At 38.5% G+C, this 21,496-nt stretch overlaps 1 long non-coding RNA gene across 1 annotated transcript in view; it reads left to right on the top strand.

Annotated features, from left to right (window-relative positions):
* The window catches only part of LOC137488455 (uncharacterized), a 141,588-nt gene extending 137,798 nt beyond the window's left edge, over positions 1-3,790 (top strand). Inside the window, exon 4 of the long non-coding RNA XR_015516316.2 lies at positions 2,524-3,790. This is a non-coding gene — a long non-coding RNA (uncharacterized LOC137488455). The remainder of the gene's footprint in view (positions 1-2,523) is intronic.
* The last annotated feature ends 17,706 nt before the right edge of the window (positions 3,791-21,496 follow it).

The raw sequence follows: 21,496 nt of genomic DNA, 5'->3' as shown, positions 1-21,496 counted from the left end.
TCTCAGGTCCGTCTGTTCACATGTCGATTGCAGTTGGCCGAGACCTTTGACTTGGAGAGGTCGCAGGTCCAGCACCGACCTCCGGGGAATAGAGCAGAGGTCGCCGCTGCTCCGGGTGAAGGTGCTGCACATGGAAAAAGGTCATTAACAGGAAAACAATGCCTCCAATACACAATGTCTTAACTAGCCAGAGTCTCGATGATCAGTATCAAGTTGGATCCACCATTCTGGTCATTATTGTTATTCATGTGAGGGGGGGAAATGTGATGTTGTAGAAGTCACTGCGCAGAAAACAAATGGAGTATACAGGATGCACAGCTAGTGTTTTTTCCCTACCGATAAACTCCCGGTGAACACTTAATGCGGCTTTATTTTAATTTTAAATAGTTTCCTTTACAGCATCGACGCTGTAATGTGATTAAAATGTTATCAGTTAAATAGACTTAAGCATTCGTTTAGTTGTTGAAGTGTAAAACAAGATGGGTGGCAGCAGGAAGGGTAAAACACATACCTGTCAACCCTCCGGTATTCTCCTGTATTTTACAGTTCTATCCCGCTATCATGCCGTAAAGGTATTTTCCCGTATTTCTCCCCTATTTTAGTCTTTCTCTGAATGATGGCAAATAAACATTAAAGCGCCGGTCCTCCATATACTCAACCCATACCACTGAATCACCAGGGGCCGCCCTTGTTCTTAAATGTGAGTCTGTCCTGTGCTTTCGATTTGTTTAGACATGAAAACACTTTAAAATAAACATAAAAACGTCGGGATTCTCTTCCTTTTCATTACAGGTTCCTTCTTCCCTTCGTATGAAATCCTCAAAACAGTCGTAAAGCGGAACGTGACTGTCCAACACAATCTCACAACAATTCGTAACTTATTGATTTAGTGGCTAATTCATATGAATTTGTATGATCTAATTCGTACAATTAAGTTTGATTTGCTCATCACCCAATGGCAGAACTCGTACAAATTCGTACGAATTAGCCACTAAACTGACAAGACGTAAAATACTTACGCTTCCTCGTGAGGTCAGACTGGACTGTCAGCTGACGAGCTCCATAGTGTTAAATAGACGCTGTTTCCCAAACGGATTCTGTACTTATGATTTAAAGCGGAGCAAAAGTGTGGGTTTTGGGCACGTGTTTAAACAGAAATACACATAACTAACAATAATAATGATGTCGATCTTGGTGTTTTTTTTTAAACACAACTAATTTCGTTCTAAATGAGCATAAAAATTTCGGAAAGCAATCGAATGCTTTCATTATAACGTTAGATGTTTGCATTTTTAATGTGACATCTGTTATATAATCAAACAAAAAAAAATCGAAATACATGAGAATGCTTTTTAATCAGAATGTGTAAGTTATACGGTAAAGAAACGGCTAATGAGATTTGATCAACCCAAGCTCATTCTGGAAATGTAGCCCCGCGGACGTTTCTGGAGACCGCGATTTACGTGGCCGGATGTACGTAAAGGCCGCCTTTGGTTTTTTTCGAGCGAACGCTGCGGGGCGGTGTGGCGCCGCTCCGCCCCTCCTCTTCGTGCTCGCCGGCCGATGGCTCGCCTCCGAGTGGAGGGCTTACCTGACGCAATCAGTTTGTCTGCCTAGCTCACAGCGTTGCGTCGGCGGAGCGGAGGCCCCGGACGAGGAGGAGGAGCCGGCCGCGGTGGACGACGACCGGGATCGAGTCCGGGAAACAGCGGGTTCCGGAAATCAGGTAAGACGAAAAACGGAATCTGAAAAATAAGGGCGAGAACATGGTGGGATCCGAAAACGCGGTCGAAATCGAAGACGAGGGCTTTTGCTTTTTTTTCCCCGATCCGGCGGCTTTTCGCGCGAGAACGGCGCAGGCGCGAGAACGGCGCGGGCGCAAACGCCGCACGCTCCCGAGAGGCGCCCGCCCGAGACGCGAAAAAGCACGCACAGCGGCCTCTCGCGGATCCGCGAAAACAAAAAACCGCTCGAATACGTATCTTCCGGGACATAAATCGCGGTCCGCAGAAACGTCCGCGGGGCTACATTTCCACAATGAGCCCGGGTTGGATTTGATAGCTAGATTCCATTTCATTATAACAGCTATTAATTTTTAATAAGCTGAACTGTTTGCTAATTTATTTGCTGCTCATGTATACTATTTATTTTTTCTTTTGTAAACAATATTGAAACATATTACTGACCGTTTAACTGTTTCATTACAACGAAACAGCAGAACAACAGAAAAATTACAACAGATCCCTTCTTATGGTGGGCATATCCCTTATTTTCACATCCCAATATTGACAGTTATGAAAACAAATGCTGGAATAGCTGTTGGTTCATTCCACTGTGGCGACCCCTGATGAATAAAGGAACTAAGCTGAAAAGAAAATGAATGAATGAATTTCACAATTATTATCAACATCATCACCGTATTTTTTCACAGGGGTCGTGAATATTCTGTAAAAGCGTTTGTCTGTCTGTGTTTATTTGTTTGTGTTTGCGTTGGCTCACGTGTGTGATCATGTGTGTGTGCAGCTCCGCTGGCCAGCGTTTGAATGTGCCCACGTGTGCGCGAGCAAGGTGAAAAGCAGGATTAGAAGAGGCCGATGTGTTTTGAAGATGGACTGCGAGGATGAGGGATTCACCAGCCGACAATCTCCGCTTCACACGTCAGATGACTGGAGCTCAACGCCGGCTTAAGAGGACATCTCCGCTTGGCTAAACAGACGTCGAGTCTTAAAAGGAGAGAACAGGCAAGCTCGAAATAATGGTCACTTTCAGAGGAGATCAAGGATTTGCCAACCTTGTTTTTTGAACTAATGTCACCGAGCTGAAAGTTATGCCAGCGCTGAGTTGATGAATATAAACATTACAAATACACTGCAATAATCAGGGGGTCAGACCTTTTGTAGGTTGTTTGGCAAAGAGAGTTTTGTGTTGTTTTATGCCATTGACACAATGGATGTTACTGTAAATAGTGGTTGAACAGATCACGAAACTCTGAGCCACAGGTTTTGTTATTCTTCTTGATTTGAAACAAATAAGAGAGAGAGAGAGAGAGAAATATAATTGGCTTTCCTATTTATTTTAAGGGCTCCTATGATGACAGTCATCTTTTATAAGCTGTTTGGACAGAGCTGTGTGCAATATAGTTTGTGCATAGTCAAAATTAAAGTATTTTTGTGACATTTGGACTAAAAACAACTCAAAAAAAATTGCAGTGCTCACGTAGGGTTGGCATCATCTCTTGAAGACATGTTCAAGATATGTGTTCATCACCAAAGCTTAGTAATGATGTTTACAGGTTGCACTTGATAGTTTCTCTCAGCGTTTCATTGAATTGCTCCCGGACAATGAAGATACCTCGTTCCCGTAGAAGACAAAAGGTCATGCGAACACTTTCCCCCTGAGTATGTGTACCGAGAAAAGAAAAGAATCAGCGGCACAGATGGCCATGCCAAATCCATCGCAGGTGCCCTATGTGTGCATGCAGGCCGAACAAAGACATTCCCTGCTCTGGGGATATACGCCTTTGTGTTGCGTTGTGCTGAAATGTCTGCATCAAGCCAACACAATCAATACGGCAGAACAATGTCACACGTTAACCCTCACAATTTACCTCCTTAAGACCTCGACGCCGCTCACATTTGTACATTTGTTCATCATTTTTGCGAAGGACTTGTACATGCAGCTGGCACATGTTGCACAGGAGGTTTTAATACTCCTCTATGATCATATTATAGAAGATTGTCATGGATTTGGCTCTAATAGGTTTTATAAATAAATATCGAGTCCATACGTACACGTTTCACTGGACGTTTTTATTTTCCCTAATAATCATATAGCAGATTGTCTTGCAGTTGATGTCGCTTCAGGAGGTTTTATGTAAAAGAAAAAGCAAGTAAGACACTCAAAGTTGGCTGTTGTTCTCGACTAAAAGATCAAAACGCAATTGTTTATCGTTCATTTTGTAGTGTTTTCTGGTTTAGTTCCAATCGCATTGTTGAAATTTAGTGCTTTTATTGTGTATTTTTCTTGTTTTATTATTGAAAAAACTGCATGTCACACCAAAATACCAGCCTGATGTCATGAGAAAACGTATTTTACGTTTTGCCAGTTTAGTGGTTAATTCATACAAATTCGTACAAGTTCAGTCGTACGAAATTGTACGAATTTAAAAAGGAGGCGTGGCACCTAACCCCACCCCTAAACCCAACCGTCATTAGGGGATGAGCAAATCGTACTATATTGTACGAATTATATCATACGGATTCACATGAATTAGCCACCAAATCAAAAAGTTACGAATTGCCGTGAGATTGTGTTGAAAATACTACACTGTAAGAAAATCTCCATGATTTCAATGGTAAATTGTAAAAATGCTACAGTATAAATCTGTAACCTGGTTAACAGTAAGTTTCCTTTGTCATCAAGCCAATATAATCATTACAGCAGAACAATGTCACAAATTAACCCTCACAATTTACCTCTTTAAGACCTCGACGCTGCTCACATTTGTAAGTTTGCTCATCATTTTTGTGAAGCACTTGTACATGCATCTGGCACATGTTGCACCGGAGGTTTTATTTTCCTCAATATTCATATATCAGATTGTCTTGCAGTTGATGTGGCTTCAGAAGGTTTTGTGTAAAAAATAGCAAGTAAGACACTCAAAGTTGACTGCTGTTCTGAACTAAAAGAACAAAACGCAATTGTTTATCCTTCGTTTTGTAGTGTTTTCTGGTTTAGTTATCGCAAGTCAACCCCTTATTGAACTTTAGTGCTTTTATTGTGTATTTTCTTGCTTTATTATTGAAAAAACTGCATGTCGCACCAAAATACCAGCCTGATGTCACGAGAAAACGTAAGTTTTTTACGTTTTGCTAGTTTAGTGGGTAATTCGTACGAATTCGTACAAGTTCAGTCGTACGAAATTGTACGATTTTAAAAAAGAGGCGTGGCACCTAACCCCACCCCTGAACCCAACCGTCATTGGGGGATGAGCAAATCGTACTAAATTGTACGAATTATATCATACGGATTCACATGAATTAGCTATGAAATCAAAAAGTTACGAATTGCCGTGAGATTGTGTTGAAAATACTAAGAAAATCTCCATGATTTCAATGGTAAATTTTAAAAATGCTACAGTATAAATCTGTAACCTGGTTAACAATGAGTTTCCTTTGGCATCAAGCCAACACAAACAATATGGCAGAACAATGTCACACATTAACCCTCACAATTTACCTCCTTAAGAACTCGACGCTGCTCACATTTGTACGTTTGCTCATTATTTTTGCAAAGGACTCGTACTTGTAGCTGGCACATGTTGCACTGGAGGTTTTTATATTCATTTGTGTTCATATTATAGAAGATTGTCTGTCAGCTGATGTGGCTTCAGGAGGTTTTATAGCTGAAATATCGAGTAAGACATTCAAAGTTGGCTGTTGCTCTGAACTAAAAGATTCAAACTGAATTGTTTATCATTGGTTTTGTAGTGTTTTCCAGTTTAATTCACATCGCAAGTCAACCCTAATTAAAATGTTGTATTTTTATTGTGTATTTTTCTTGCTTTATTATTAAAAAACCTGTGCATGTCGCACCAAAATACTACACTGTATAAAAGTCCATGATTTCAACAGTAAATGTAAAAATGCTGCAGTATAAATCTGTAACGGTAAACAGTGTTTCCTTTGTCATCAAGCCAACACAATCATTACAGCAGAACAATGTCAATCATTAACCCTGACAATTTACCTCGACGCCGCTCACATTTGTACATTTGTTCATGATTTTTGCGAAGCACTTGTACATGCAGCTGGCACATGTTGCACAATTATTTTCCTCTCTAATCATATTATAGCAGATTGTCTGTCAGCTGATGTGGCTTAAGGAGTTTTTCTGTATAAATATCGGGTAAAACATTTGAAGTTGGCTGTTGTTCTGAACTAAGAGATCAAAACAGAATTGTTTATCATTGGTTTTGTAGAGCTCTCTGGTTTAATTCTCATCGCAAGTCAACTCTTATTGAAACGTAGTGCTTTTATTGTGTATTTTTCTTGCTTTATTATTGAAAGTAATGTTTGCATGCAATCTGTGCATGTTGCACCAAAATACTACACTGCAAACAAATTGGGAAATGGTAAAAATGCTACAGTATAAATGTGTAATCCGGTTAACAGTAAGTTTCCTTTGGCATCAAGCCAACACAATCAATACGGCAGAACAATGTGATGCATTAACCCTGACAATTTACCTCCTTAAGACCTCAAACGCCGCTCACCTGCGCGACAATTAAGAGCTTAACAAACGATTCTTTTTGGCTGTGAAAAAATCCTGATTGTGGCACCTTTAAGTCCTTTTCATAGACGCCGGGAAGCGTCTCCAGCAAACATGAATGCCCTTTTAACGATTTCCTGCTTCATTCAGGCCCTATTCAGCAGCACGAGTGTGTGTGGAGTTCATTTCCCTGCTGTTTCAGCCCTGCTCGAGAGCTCTCCAGCCTAAATGACCCTGAAGTAGTCATTCATCGTCTCAATAGCCTGGCCGCGCCACCTCAAGAAACTCACCGCGTGCTTAAGCGACAATAAAACCCGCTGCTTTTCTTTTCTTTCTTTCTTTTTTCTCGTCCTTGAAAGTGAAGAGCGATATCTTCGATCAACAATTGGGCAATTAATCACAGCAGCTTCTTGTCTGGCACAAGTGAAAGGCCAAATGTGAATTAAAACCTTGACTATTTAGTCCATGACAATGCCTTTTTTTTAAAACAGATTTATTATTCCCAAAATCTGGAAAAAGGTTGAAGCTATGAAGCTCTTCACTTGGAGGAAAGGCTTTCTCTCTCATTTTTTTTTTTTTTTTTTTTGGAATCTAGATTTAATTTAGTTGCCGATGTCGCTATCAGTGGCGAACAAGCTGGCAGCGCTAGCGGTCTGACGGTCCCTGATAAGCGCAGTGCTCCCGGCTAAGCCTGATTAGTGTTGGCCCCTAAAAGGCTTTGTTATGAGAGGCAAATAGACTGTGGAACAGCAGCCTGGGACCTCACTGATATCAACAATCACAGAGCGAACCCTAACCCCCACCCTCTGGCTTTCCGGAGCGCTCGTCTGAGGAACGCCATCTGTGCGGGAGAGACGGGGAAAAAAGAAAGAGACGCTGATTTTTGTCTTCCCTCAATGGCTTCGGCTTGAGATTAAGGGTCGGACATCAAGTGGCGGCCTGAGAAGGGAATCAAAATCATTCATGGTTCAGAAAAATAAATAAAAAATCAAGTGTCTAAAGAAGGAAACGTTTAGAGTAAATGCATTGGTTTATTATTGTTTCTGTGCATGCAACCTGTGCATCATCTGTGCATGAGAGATGATAAAGACAGAGACGCTGATTTTTGTCTTCCCTCAATGGCTTCAGATTGAGAGTCGTACAGCAAGTGGCAGCCCGAGATGGTAATGAAATGCTCATCATTCAGAAAAATAAAAAATCAAGTGCCTAAAGAATGAAACATCGATATTAAATGCATTGGTTTGTTATTGTTTTTGGGAATGATGCATGCATGCAACCTGTGCATGAGAGATGGAAAGGAAAGAGGAGCTAATTTTTGTCTTCCTTCAGTGGCTTCGGCTTTAGATTAAGGGTCGGACATCAAGTGGCGGCCCAAGATGGGAATCAAAATCGCTCATAGTTCAGAAAAATGATTAAGTTCCTAAAGAATGAAACATTAAAATTAAATGCATTGGTTTATTATTGTTTTTAGGAATGATGCATGCATGCAACTTGTGCGGGAGAGACGGAAAAGAAAGAGACGCTGATTTTTGTCTTCCCTCAATGGCTTCGGCTTGAGATTAAGGGTCGGATATCAAGTGGCGGCCCGAGAAGGGAATCAAATCATTCATCGTTCAGAAAAATAAATAAAAAATCAAGTGTCTAAAAAAGGAAACGTTGATAGTAAATGCATTGGTTTATTAGTGTTACTGTGCATGCAACCTGTGCATCATCTGTGCATGAGAGATGATAAAGACAGAGACGCTGATTTTTGTCTTCCCTCAATGACTTCAGATTGAGAGTCGTACAGCAAGTGGCAGTCCGAGATAGTAATGAAATGCTCATCATTCAGAAAAATAAAAAATCAAGTGCCTAAAGAATGAAACATCGATATTAAATGCATTGGTTTATTATTGTTTTTGGGAATGATGCATGCATGCAACCTGTGCATGAGAGATGGAAAAGAAAGAGGAGCTCATTTTTGGCTTCGGCTTGAGATTAAGGGTCGGACATCAAATGGCGGCCTGAGAAGGGAATCAAAACATTCATTGTTCAGAAATTTTTATAAAAATCAAGTGTCTAAAGATGGAAACGTTGATAGTATATGCATTGGTTTATTATTGTTTTTGTGCATGCAACCTGTGCATCATCTGTGCATGAGAGATGATAAAGAAAGAGACGTGATTTTTGTCTTCCTTCAGTGGCTTCGGCTGCTGATTAAGGGTCGGACATCAAGTGGCAGCCCGAGAAGGGAATCAAAATCATTCATGGTTTAGAAAAATAAATAAAAAATCAAGTGTCTAAAGAAGGAAACGTTGAGAGTAAATGCATTGGTTTATTATTGTTTCTGTGCATGCAACCTGTGCATCATCTGTGCATGAGAGATGATAAAGACAGAGACGCTGATTTTTGTTTTCCCTCAATGGCTTTAGATTGAGAGTCTGTAATGAAATGCTCATCATTCAGAAAAGTAAAAAATCAAGTGCCTAAAGAATGAAACATCGATATTAAATGCATTGGTTTGTTATTGTTTTTGGTATTGATGCATGCATGCAACCTGTGCATGAGAGATGGAAAGGAAAGAGGAGCTCATTTTTGTCTTTCTTCAGTGGCTTCGGCTTCAGATTAAGGGTCGGACATCAAGTGGCGGCCCAAGATGGTAAACAAGATCGCCCATAGTTCAGAAAAATGATTAAGTCCCTAAAGAATGAAACATTAAAATAAAATGCATTGGTTTATTATTGTTTTTTGGGAAGGATGCATGCATGCAACAAGTGCATCATCTGTGCGGGAGAGACGGAAAAGAAAGAGACGCTGATTTTTGTCTTCCCTCAATGGCTTCTGCTTGAGATTAAGGGTCGGACATCAAGTGGCGGCCTGAGAAGGGAATCAAAATCATTCATCGTTCAGAAATTTTTTTTGAATCAAGTGTCTAAAGAATGAAACATTAATAATAAATGCATTGGTTTTTTATTGTTACTGTGCATGCAACCTGTGCATCATCTGTGCATGAGAGATGATAAAGACAGAGACGCTGATTTTTGTCTTCCTTCAATAGCTTCGGCTGCAGATTAAGGGTCGGACATCAAGTGGCGGCCCGAGACGAGAATCAGAATCACTCATCATTCAGAAAAATTATCAATTCACTAAAGAATGAAACATAAATAATAAATGCATTGGTTTATTATTGTTTTTTTAGGAATGATGCATGCATGCAACATGTGATTCATCTGTAGGGACAGACAAAAAAAGCCTTTTTCCTTTCCAATGCACTACTTTTCTATCATTTTACAATGTAAACATGGATGGTGATGGTTGTGTTTGACCGTTATGTTTATCTCTGCGTGTCTTTTAAAGAGCTGCGCTTGTAAGAGCTTTAACCCCTGTTAGTTTGAAAGATCTTCAACTTTCACACATAGCACAGCTCATCACTGTCAGCTCCTAAAGTATTGGACCACTTAGAAGAGCTCAGAGGCGGCGCAACCGTTGCAAGCGTCTGTTTATAGTAGAAAGTTGCCATGAAAACTTTATTTACCATTATATCATGGTGTAGGCAGCACTCATTGTGGCTTTGTCCAGATATACTGAATTATTATATGATGTATCTTTATCATAACATAATATTTCATATTTCTAATAATTAATGTCATTATTACATAGCGTTTATAATTATGCATCACGTGCACCTTGTGTTATGCAGTGCTTTTTTAAAAAGCGTTTGACACACATTGTTTTTCTTGTTTTTCCTTTTGACATAAGGTTATTTTGCTCACCCCGTTGGCAGATTTTTTTGCTTGTTTTAAGAAAAAACACTTAATTTTGCAGCCTGATCTCACGAGATAACATAAGTATTTTACGTTTTGCCAGTTTAGTGGCTAATTCGTACGAATGCGTACGAGTTCAGTCGTACGAAATGGCAAGATTTTGAAAAGGAGGCGTGGCACCTGACCCCACCCCTAACCCCAACCGCCAATGGGGGATAAGCGAATCGTACTAAATTGTATGAATTAGATCGTGCGAATTCATACGAATTAGCCACTAAATGAAAAAGTTACGAATTGCTGTGAGATTGTGTTGTAATTTTGGCATATTATTTCTTTAATAAGTCAATATATTATGCTTGTCTAGATAATTCTAATTGATTTAAGAATTTTTATATATTTGCACTAGAAACAAAACAAAAAAAATGCCCCATTGGTTGATTATTTAGCTTGTTTACAGGAAAAACTAAGTTAATTTTAGCACATTTTTTCTTAAAACAAGTCAATATGTTTTGCGTGTCTAGAAAACGCTTCTTGGTTTAGGATTTTTTTAGATATCTAGACTAGAAACAAGACAAAAAAAAATCTAATAAATTTTTTGCAGTGCAAAAGGCAAACATCCAACCCGGGCTCATTGTGGAAACGTAGTCCCGCGGACGTTTCTGGAGACCGCGGAATACGTCCCGGCAGGTACGTACGGCTGCAGTTTTTGTTTTCGCAAATCCGCGAGAGGCCACTGTTGTGCGCTTTTTCGCACCTCAGACGCCTCTTGCGAGTGCGGTTCGCGCCCGCGCTGTTCTCGCGTGAACCCACCGGAGGCCGCTGTCCGACTGAGCGGATGATTGACTGCGCGACCGGCCAATCAGCCAACCCGCCCTCCTTCTTCCCTGAACCCAACCAATTTTACCGATCAACCCGCCCGCCCGCTCGCTTCCCTAAACCCCCGAGCAACAGTTCACAAAAGCCGTCCAAAAAAATAAAATATTTTTTTTCTACCGCGTTTTCAGATTTCACCGTAATCTCACCCTGTCACGAAACTTGTTCACTTAATTTTTGGGATTCTGTTTTTGTCTTACCTGATTGCTGGAGCTGCTCTTCCCCGGACTCGAAACCGGTCACCGTGGTCGACTCCTCTCCGCATCTCGAGCCTGCCGATATACGTTAAAAAAATTAACGCGGCCGTACGTACCCCCCGGGACGTATTCCGCTGTCCCCAGAAACGTCCGCGGGACTACGTTTTCAGAATGAGCTTGGGTTGCAAACATCACGTCAAAACACAACAGAAGGCTTTGGATGACTGTAAAAATGCCTTTCCTTCATGTTATCCCAACACAAATCAATGAAGTTAACACATTTTAGATGAATTGAACATAAAACAGTTAAGTTTTCTCCAAAAAAAAAAACTTAAGAATTGTGTTGTTTCAACTTATTTTAATAAAGTAGATTAAACAAGCAACAAAAGTCATTTTTTGAGTGTGTAAATGAATCATGCACCCAGATCTCCTGAATTACTATTTTAAAAATGCAGTTGTTAGAAAATAAACTCTAAAATAAGGATTTTGCATGGTCATATGATTAGTTTCATGTAAAATTGCAGTTATTAGAAAATAAAAATGCAGATTTTGCATGATCATATGATTAGTAGCATGTTTTTATCCTCTACTAGAACACTCCTGCAACTCATTCGCACACAAAAAAGCATGCATGTCATCCTGTGCGATGATATAATATAGGCTGCAGCTTCAGCACAAATTAAAAAAAGCAAAACAAAGAATCAGCACCTACAGAAGCGTGCATCGGCTGCTAGTAAAGTGCCAAAGCAAGCATGTGTGTGTGTGTGTGTGTGTGTGCGAGACCGTAGGCTGTAATGTATTCCTGCGCTGGCAGCCAGAGCCTCTTTACACACTCTACAGGTTTTCTTTGTTCGCGCAGACAGAGATGAATGGCGGACCCTCGCCCCTCCCGAACCCGGGGCCGCTGCCGGGGACGCCTTTGTTCACCGCCCTCCATTATAAGAGCCATTACCAGCGCGCTGCAGATTTAAATGCGCATATTGATGACCTCAAATAAAGAAAATATTAATGAAAGTATAACAAAGGCTAAGGGAGTGAAAGTTGTGAATGATTTTTTTGGGGGTGCAAAAAAGTTATTCCTCTAGTGGGGAGAAATGAGCTGTTTGGAATATTTTAAATTTAATAAGGCCGTGAGGTTTTACAGGGAAATGTGCATTATTGAATCTGCATAAACAAATATGAGTGGATAAGCAGAGGCTGGTGCGGGAATACGTCTGCGGATTTCACATCTTGATATTTTGTCAGTCTCAAAAGGGTTTTATTTTCATTTTTTGGCATTTTTGAAGGTCTAAAGAATATTTCAGGCGATCAGAGATAGGGTTTGCTTTCATAAATGAGACGTCTAAAATTATGCAAAAGCGTCTAAATCTTTATGTATCTTCATTATGTAAGTATTCGTATTTTAATAGCTAATATTAATAGTAATATTAGTAGCTATTATTCTATATACATCTCACGCTTTTAGACACAAAGACACTGTCACGATCACCAGCGAGCTAACCCTTGTAGATCCCCAGAGAACATTCATTATAACCAGAACTACAAGTCTGACTCTGATATGAACTACAACTCCTGTCATGCATCTCTCACATACACCAGTTCCCGTAAAGAGTATTATAGGGGATATATATATTATAGGGGGCTATAGGGGAATTGGGTAAGCTAAATTGTCCATAGTGTATGTGTATGGATGTTTCCCAGTGATGGGTTGCAGCTGGAAGGGCATCCGCTGCTAAAACATATGCTGGGTAAGTTGGCATTTCATTCCGCTGTGGTAACCACAGATTAATATAGAGACTAATCCGAAAACTACTGACTACTCTTATTAATAAAACTGCATGTGGATCCGCAATCTGTTGTCAGCAGACTCCCAAACAATTTTTCACATGCAGTGCAGTTTATTACTGTCAGTTCTACAGCACTGGACCAATCAGAAGAGCTCAGAGGCGGGGCAAGCATTGCCAACTTCTGTTTATAGTAGAATGTTGGCATGACAACTGTTTTATTTACCATTATATCATGGCAAGTCAGCACTCATTTGTCCAGATATACTGAATTTTATTTGGTATCTTCAAGTGATTATCATAACATTTTGTTTCTAATGGGTTCATCATTGTCGTTATTACATCATGTTTATAATATCACATCAGAAGAACCATGCGTTACACTATTCTTTAAACCTATTCCTGAGTGCCACATCTTACTTTTTTAGAAACAGAGACACTGTCATGATCACCAGCGCTCTAACCCTTGTAGATCCCCAGAGAACATATATTATGACCAGAACTACAAGTCGGACTCTGATATGAACTACAACTCCTGTCATGCATCTCTCACACACACCAGTTCCGGTTTCCTGTAAACAATATTTAAGGCTTGTTTATAATCAGAGATTGAGTTTCATGAATGAGACGTCTAAAATTGTGCAAAAGTGTCTAAATCTTTATGTATCTTCATTATGTAAATGTTAGTAATATTAGCTTTATTATTAGCTCATATTAATAGAAATATTAGTATACATGTCCAGTTGTAGAAAATAAGTATAAAGCAATAGTTCAGTCAAAAACGAAAATTGCACCATGATTTGGTTTTTGAAAATGAGATTTTGTTAAAAGTAAAAACTACTAAAAGGGTTTAAAAAATTTAACTAATACTAAAAGTAGAATAAAAATATTGATATATATATATATATATATATATATATATATATATATATATATATATATATAAAGAGACTAAGCCGAACGTGCTACTCACTGCACCACCGTGTCGCCATATATATATATATATATATATATATATATATATATATATATATATATATATATATATATATATATATATATATATACATTTTTATTTATTTAAAAAATTTACTAAGTATAATATATACATATTACTATAATTTAATATATTACTTATAAGGTATGAACATTTTTAAATAACAATATTAAATAGTATGTTTATCAAAATTGTAACATTATTATTTTGTATCAGTAGCACTATAATAACACTAGTTGTTTTAGCGCCGCTCTGACTTCACTTCTCAGTCCCTCTTACATAGATGTATCCTTCTGACATTTCGACAGAGACTTTAACTCAAAGCTGAATTTTTGTTATTGCACTGCAGCTGTAGGTTTTCTCAGTATATGCGTCCTCTAGAGAGCGAACCCATGATCCCGGCTGATCTCAGCTCTGTGTGTTCTACAAGTGGAGCTCCAGAAACACGTTACAAACATTCACCTCTTTGATTCGATTGGCTCAGCAGTGAGTATCTTCATTGCAGGGGCCAATTAGGAAGGTGCTGAAGAGTCACACGTCTTACAAGAGTCTCCAGTGTGTTTACAATCGGCTTCTGACACACACACACACACACACACACACACGCATTGATTCCCAGGTGATGCATATCTAACCCAAAACCTCAGTGGGGGCCTTGGGATCCAGGATCCCCCAGGGATGCAAACACAGATGCCGGCAGTGGTTTATTCCCTAGTAAGTGCACTCTCCAGCCACAACACACACTCTCTAGGGAGCTCACCTTGTGGACAGAGTTTTATAAGTGGATCATGCTCCAGCGGATCTGCTTTCACTGTATTTGGAGATGCAAACACTCCGGCTCCACTGCACTTTTGACCAACATTGTTGAGTCACAGCAGTCTTTTTTTTGTTTTTGTTTTTTTATTTATTTCTACACATAAAATGGTATTTAAGGTTTTAGGTTCAGCCTGATGATGCATAATTAAATGTATTTACGTTTTATATTTGTTAACATGTTTAGTTTCTTAATAGTGTTATTTTATTTATTTGTTTGTGGTTTATTTATTGTAAATGACGACGTCAACAAGGGATTGTAATTATGATTTTATTATGAAAGCAGCATCTAAGAAAGGTCTAGTCCTTTAGGAGCAAAGATGGGCTGAGGATCGCCAGTTTGCCAACAGATATGTGAATCCTGAAGAGTATTGCGACACTAAGATCATTGAAATGTTAAAAATTAATGTTCCTCAAAGGAAGATAAGAAGGCATTTGGATGTTTCACCTTTACACTGCACAACATCATTACAAGATTAAAGAATCTAGAGGAATTTCAGTGCATGAAGGACAACACTGCATGAAGAATCCTCATTCATCTATAGGCAATACCACCACATGGGCTCAGGACTACTTTGGCAAACCTTGTCAAGTACCACAATACGTAGTTACATCCACAAATGCCAGTGAAAACTGCCAAACGGAAGCCCTATGTTAACAGTGTCAAGAGGTGCCATTGACTTATCTGGGCTCATAGACATCTGGGATGGACCATCACACACTGGAAATAGATACTGTGGTCAGCTGAATCAGTGGATATAAGTACTTGACTGGCCTGCCTGCAGTCCCGACCTGTCTCCAATAGAGAATGTGTGGTGCATTTTCAAGTGCAAAATGCAACAATGAAAACCCTGTACTAAAGACCTGTTTGCATGTAGAATAGGACAACATTACACCTGAAATTATACTTATCACTTGCTTTCTTGAGTCCCTAAACATCTTTAAGTGTTGTGAAAAGGAACGGCAACATTACAGAGTGATAAATGATTTACTGTTGCATTTTTTTTTTTTTTTGGAAATATGTGACAAGAGCCAAACTTTTAAAAATAAAACAATGCAAATCATGAGGAAAACATTAAATAATATTTGTTCTATTGTCTGCATTGAAATACAAGTCAACATAGTTATTTGCGTTTTCCATACTGTCCCAACTTTTCCTAATTTAAGGGTTGTACAACTTGCCTTCATTTTCATTTATTCATTTTATTTTCGGCTTAGTCCTTTTATTAATCCGGGGTCGCCACAGCGGAATGAACCGCCAACTTATCCAGCAAGTTTTTATGCAGTGGATGCCCTTCCAGCTGCAACCCATCTCTGGGAAACATCCACACACATTCACACACTCATACACTACAGACAATTTAGCCTACCCAATTCACCTGTACGGCATGTCTTTGGACTGTGGGGGAAACCGGAGCAACCGGAGGAAACCCACGCGAAGGCAGGGAGAACATGCAAACTCCACACAGAAACGCCAACTGAGCCGAGATTCAAACCAGCGACCTTCTTGCTGTGAGGCGAAAGCACTACCTACTGCGCCACTGCCTCGCCTTGCCTTCATTTTATAAAATTATTATTCATTAAAAGGATAATTCATTAAATAATTGTGGTGGGGAAGGCATGATCGAACACCCAAAAAGGGGGGAGAGCAAGCGGAGACACCGGCGGCTGGTCAGTGGTCCAATCATAAATAATTATTCACCCCTGTATTTTCTAGTGATTGGGCCGGAGAGACACCTTCATAAGGGGAGGAGAAGGAGAAGCCGAGAGAGAGAGGAGAGTCTGACGACATACAGTCTCTACCCACACACACACACACACATACACACGAGTGCCCAGCACAGAATATTAATAAAAAGTTGTGCTTACCTGATATCGCCGACCCTGTCTTCTTCTTCCCACACAACGAACTTTATTACAATAATATATGTAAAAGCAAAAAGCCACATGAAGCACAAGCTGAAGGTCAACGTTTGCACCTTTTAAAAAAAGAAAGGTGTGATCTATCAATCAGACAGCAGTAGGCATGATGTAAATTGAGTGCAACAGGTTTAACAGCAAGCTTTGACATTGTTGATCTGATTTCCATCCTCTTTAGTTCTCGTAAATCTCCTCATTTCGCAGTGATATTGGCGGTTTCTCAGGTGTATTAATGCAGTCTTGTGCAGATGCCGGCAGTGTGTGAGGTGTGAGGGGGATCTGGGGGGAATCAACAGGTCTTAATGAGGATTGGGACGCTCTCACGTTTCTTCAGCTCTCACGTTTGCTCCTCTGAGTCTGTTTCTGATTTATGCACATCACAGCAGCCTGCTCGTCACAGACAGCTGAAGTCTGATTTATTCTCTTTCCTGTGACATTTTTATCCTTTTCAATTATTTCCCATAATATTCTAATTTGTTTTATTTCTGATAGGATAAAAGCAGTTTCTTAATTGTTTTAAGGTCAATATTATTAGCCCCCTTACGCAATATGTGTTACCTATAGTCTATAGAAAAACCACTGTTGTACAATGACTTGCCTGTACTCTTAGAAATAAAGGTAGGACTTTTATTTACTTTTATTTATAGTCATTGTAGTAGTACCTTTTCAAAAGGTAAACTTTTGTACCATACAGGTCCTCAAAGGTCCATATTACTGCCTAAAAAGCACAACTGTGTACCTCATGGTACCTTAAAGGTACAAAGTTAACCTTAATGGTGAAATAGTGTACGGTTAGGGATGGGCGATACCAATTATTTTATTTCTGATCTGATAAGTATTTCGGGGTAAGTATCTTCAATATCGATACCGATACTTTAATGAAATATATTATAGTGACTATAGATCACTTCCTGTATTTTTATTATTATTATTATTATTTCTATTATTATTATTATAAAATAAAATACCATAGACATTATTCCTTTTTACATTTATTAAAATTACAGAACGTTATCAATAAGGCAGCACAGTGGCTCAGTGGTTACTACTGTGGCCTCACTGCAAGAAGGTTGCTAGTTTGAGTTCTACTTGGGTCAGTTGGTGTTTCTCTGTGGAGTTTGCATGTTCTGCCTGTGTTGCCGTGGGTTTCCTCGGGGTGTTCCGGAGCTCTTCAAAATGCGCCACACATTCTCTATTGGAGACAGGTCGGGACTGTAGGCAGGCCAGTCAAGTACTTATATCCACTGATTCAGCTGACCACAGTACCTGTTTCCACTGTGTGATGGTCCATCCCAGATGAGCCCAGATAAGTCAATAGCGCTTCTGGACACTGTTAACATAGGGCTTCCGTTTGGCACAGTACAGTTTTAACTGGCATTTGTGGATGTAACTACGTATTGTGGTACTTGACAAAGGTTTGCCAAAGTAGTCCTGAGCCCATGTGGTGGTATTGCCTATAGATAAATGAGGATCCTTCATGCAGTGTTGTCCTTGACACACTGAAATTCCTCTAGATTCTTTGAATCTTTTAATGATGTTATGCACTGACTGAATGAATATCTAAACATGGCAATGCAGTGGCGCAGTAGGTAGTGCTGTCACCTCAAAGCAAGAAGGTCGCTGGTTCAAGCCTTAGCTGGCTCAGTTGGCGTTTCTGTGTGGAGTTTGCATCTTCTCCCTGCGTTCGCATGGGTTTCCTCTGAGTGCTCCGGTTTCCCCCACAGTCCAAACACATGCAGTACAGGTGAATTGGGTAGGGTAAATTGTCCGTGTATGACTGTGTCTCTGACTGTGCCAGAGATGGGAAGGGCATCCGCTGCATAAAAATGTGCAGGATACATGTCTAATTGGTAGATTTTTTTTTTAACACAAAAAATTTCTTAAATGAGCATAAATAGTTAGGAAAGCAGTCAAATGTTTTCATTATATCTGCGTTTTTAATTTATTTAATGCAATCAAATGAAAACGATCCCACATTTTTACATCTCAATGTTGACAGGTGTGATTATTACTATTATTAACATATTCTAAAATCACTTATTAAGAAGAAAAAACATAGAAAAGAGCAATATTTCTATTAATGATCGATGCTTTTGATACATTGCCAGAATCGAAGAAATCAATACTTGCGGATCGATCCACCCAGCCTTACTGATGACAGATTTTGTACCATTATTTCTGTCAGTGTAGTTTATTATAGTCATTCATGGCAATCTTTGGCTTATTGTATGACACCTAAATTATTGATGTGAACTGTAAGTTCACTGAAGTGCCTGTTGCAGATAGATATATTCAATACATTGATCCTAAAAGTGATATCTATTTAAAATAAAGTCAGAAGCCCTGCAAACTTGAATTTAGCCTGCCGTTTTTCTAATCTGCATGAAAACACACAGCGAGCTGAAACTGAGGGGGTCATTACTTTCTCCCGCACAAAGACTCCCAGCGATGGGGAAAATCTTCAAAGGATGAGCAGAACTTGCCTTGAACCCGCGGAAATCCTCCGCCGCTGCGCCGCTCTGATCTACACGTTTGTTTAATTGAACGAGCCCGACGAACAAAGAGCAGATCAGTTGTTGATTTTAATAAGACATTGTTCACGGGTCCCATCATATTTAATTTGATGGCGGGGGGGGGTTGGGGGGGGGGGGGGGGGGGGGGGGCTAAAGACGAGAGTGTGCTCGTTTGGTAATGAGCCATTATGCCCGGCCCTCCTGGGCAGAAACTAATTGGCGCAGGATTAGCATTGAAGAAACAGGGCGACCTCCAGCTCTCCGCATTTCTCTCTGTGTATCAATGACCAGCTAAATGCCCAGAACGCATCGGGCGCCTAATTTAAAGCTAACCAGCCCCGGCGAGCCCCTGCACTCCTCACCATTCATTTGCACAGCTTTTCTTGGGTCTGAATAATAATGGTAATCTCTCACGGCCATTGGCACCAGAGTAACCTGCTTAATCAGCAATAGGGCTCATTTCTACTTTTACTGAAGTAATAACACAAATGTACAGAGAATATAAACTGATATTTAAGTATTTAGAGTGTGTATGATGTCATGTGTGATGCTTCATTTGAGTGGGTGGAGCTAAAGAGCTGTTTTGCTGAACATTGCACACTGCAACTCTCTCATTGGTGAATTTGCTGTTCAGCGTCATTGGTAATGTAGTTTTTAGCTACATAGATGTTAAATAGAAACACTTGACTTGAAGAAACTCTGAAAGAACTACAATCCCATAAAGATTTGCAATAACACAATCAGATAAATAAATAAATAAATAAATAAATGTTTTGTTCAGGATGCAATAAATTGATCAATAGAGACGTTATTTTTAAGTAAATTTCAATAATTTATGTCCGTAAATTTACAGTAAATTTCTGTAATTTAATGTCCGTTATTGTACAGTAAATTTCAGTAATTTAATGTCCATTATTTTACAGTAAATTTCTGTAATTTTTGTAATTTAATGTCCATTATTTTAAAGTAAATTTCTGTAATTTTTGTAATTTAATGGCCATTATTTTACAGTAAATATCTGTAATTTCTGTAATTTAATAGCCTTTGTTTTACAGTAAATTTCAGTAATTTAATGTCCGTTTCTTTACAGTAAATTTCAGTAATTTATTGCTCGTTATTGTACAGTAATTTTCTATGATTTAATGTCCGTAATTTTGCAGTAAACTTCTGTAATTTAATGTCCGTTATTTTGCAGTAAACTTCTATAATTTAATGTCTGTTATTGTACAGTAAATTTCAGTAATGTAATGTCCGTTATTTTACAGTAAATTTCTGTAATTTAATGTCCGTTATTTTACAGTAAATTTCAGTAATGTAATGTTCGTTATTTTACAGTAAATTTCTATAATTTAATTGCCTTTGTCAGTAAATTTCAGTAATTTAATGTACGTTATTTTGCAGTAAATTTCTGTAATTTAATTTCTGTTATTTTACAGTAAATTTCAGTAATTTAATGTCCGTTATTCTACAGTAAATTTCTGTAATTTAATTTATGTTATTTTACAATAAATTACTGTAATTTAATATCCGTTATTTTGCAGTAAACTTCTGTAATTAAATGTCTGTTATTTTACAGTAAATTTCTGTAATTTAATGTCCGTTATTTTACAGTAAATTTCTGTAATTTAATGTCCGTTGTTTTACAGTAAATTTCAGTAATTTAATGTCCGTTATTGTACAGTAAATTTCAGTAATGTAATGTCCGTTATTTTACAGTAAATAATAATTTCTATAATTTAATTGCCTTTTTCAGTAAATTTCAGTAATTTAATGTACGTTATTTTGCAGTAAATTTCTGTAATTTAATTTCTGTTATTTTACAGTAAATTTCTGTAATTTAATTTCTGTTATTGTACAGTAATTTTCTGTAATTTAATGTCCGTTATTTTACAGTAAATTTCTGTAATTTAATGTCCGTTATTGTACAGTAATTTTCTGTAATTTAATGTCCGTTATTTTACGGTAAATTTCTATAATTTAATCTCCGTTATTTTACAATAAATTTCTATAATTCAATGTCTGTTATTTTACAGTAAATTTCAGTAATTTACCGGACATTATTTCACTTTTTTTCTGGCACCCCAGCTGCCGGAAATATACCGTAAAATGAAAAAAAAAATTTACAGTGTACCAGTACATTTTCTCTTATTTTACAGATTTCTCTACATCATACATTATATTATTTCAAACAACTAAAATATCAGTAAAAGTCACTTTATTAAACTGTAGAGCTGAATTTTCAGCATCAAAAGTGAACAGAGCAGAGATCAACATCCCATAACGCAATTCAGCACCATAAATAAACAGAAAACAGAGATTAATCAACAGTGTAGAGGACCACACTCAAGTCTGACCCTCAGAAATGTCTCCAAACACACTCTGTTGA

Source organism: Danio rerio, chromosome 19 (assembly GCF_052040795.2).
Source record: "Danio rerio strain M-AB ecotype USA chromosome 19, GRCz13ab, whole genome shotgun sequence".
NCBI lineage: Eukaryota > Metazoa > Chordata > Actinopteri > Cypriniformes > Danionidae > Danio > Danio rerio.
Note: the sequence above shows the minus strand (reverse complement) of the source record. Positions and strands in the feature narration are given on the sequence as shown.